We start from the raw sequence: 1786 nt of genomic DNA on the forward strand, positions 1-1786 counted from the left end.
TGGGGAGGGGCGGGACAGGTTTACCAGCTCCAGAGGAAGAAGCTCAGGTGCCGGTGCCGCGGGCTGCGAGCCACGACTGCGGAAGGCGGGGGCTGAGCATCCCGGGTCGCGGCGGCTATGGCCGCTGACAGTTCCGCTGGCTCAGAGGGAAGCCCCCGCCCCCGCGGCTCAGCGGGGCCCTCAGGGTCGGGACGCAGCACTCGCCGCCCCCCACCTGACGGTATCATCCAATCCCAATAGTTCCAGAGCAGAGCGCGCAGTTTATCCGAGTTCACACGCCGAGTGTGGCGGTTAAGCCACAAAGGGGTGGACGTGTGTAGTCTGGTCACTCTTCGAACCCAAGATTCGTTCAGTATCACAGTGAGGCCGTCGTAACGCAACGGAACACGCGGAACGGCAAAGGCAACGGAAAAGTAGAAATTTTTTTTAGTACATTTAACACTAAAACATATCACAACATACGCATAGTGTCCTAATGCCCGGCACTCTGGACGCAGGGTGCCTGTGGTACTGTGGTACTGTACGGCTCTTATGGGTTTCCAGAGTAGGCAGGCCGAACAGAGAGCGTGGTGATGATTGCATCCTCGACAGCAACTCGCCAAAGGCCGGTAGATATGATGGGTTGGGGGAATCGAGGAGGAATTAATTTCCGAGCCGATAATGTGTGCATCCCACCAGTATGAGAATCCATTCTGTGCGCGCGCGCGCGTTTGCGTGTGTGTGTGTGTGTGTGTGTGCGCGCGCGCGCGTTTGCGTGCGTGTGTGTGCGAGGATTGGGGCGATTATATTGCCAGGTCGGCAGTCACGGTGGAGGCGGGGGAGGTTGCGCCCCAGCACGCCGCTGCTCCGCCTGCGGTCCCTGTGAGGTCGCTTTGCGCGCCTCTCGAGGTGCGCCGCAGCACAGGGACACGTCTGGCGACGCCAGCCAGCAGGCCCTGGCGGCGCCAAAGGGAGTGCCCCCCCCCCCTACTCTCCTTACATCCCCTTCAACAAATACACGCGAGAGCCGAGAGTTAGTTGGTTGGCGTAGAGCAATTCCAATCGAGTCGTGAAGAAACGGGCAGGCAGGCAGGCAGTGGCAGTATTACATCAATCTCCAGAACATAAAGACATCAAGAATTCTAAGACATAAATAATAAAGATGTAATGTCGAACATGACATTACGTTCCAGGAAGTACGGCCGTTTTTCTCAGATGCATTCGGCGGATTACGGGAGCTCGGCGCCTGTGAACCTCGGGGTAGGCCGCCCCGCAGTACATGCACGCACTGCAGGGTACATGTTGCCTACCTGCCAGGCGCTATGAGGGCTCGTGGGAGGCCGAATTAGGCCGGTCCGTAACGGCGAATGACAAACGTACTTTCTGCATTATCGCAGGTTGCATAGTACAAAATTTGACCAAGGTGCGCGTCCTCAATCAGCCACATGACAGTACAAGTTTAGTATTTTGGGTACAGTTTTAAGACGATACTTCCTGCTGAACGTTTCATCATACAATTGGCGATCAACTTTCACACCTATTTAATTGTATGTACAATTTACAGTTTTAAACTTTAGTTTGAATGTAGGTATGGTGCGTCGCCCATCCCATCGTTAGAAAAAACTGTGTACAAATGCCGCTCTGTAGGCGGCATCAACGCCACCATCGTCATCACCATCTCCAGCTTTATAGACGAGAGCGCCACTGCCATCGGCAGCCGACATAAACCTGACTACTACCGGGCTATGCGAATCGATTGCGCCAAGAGCCAGGCGGGCGGGGCGAGTGAGAAGGGCGGCAGGTGGCG

Source organism: Frankliniella occidentalis, unplaced genomic scaffold (genome assembly GCF_000697945.3).
Source record: "Frankliniella occidentalis isolate FOCC.00 unplaced genomic scaffold, Focc_3.1 Scaffold14, whole genome shotgun sequence".
NCBI lineage: Eukaryota > Metazoa > Arthropoda > Insecta > Thysanoptera > Thripidae > Frankliniella > Frankliniella occidentalis.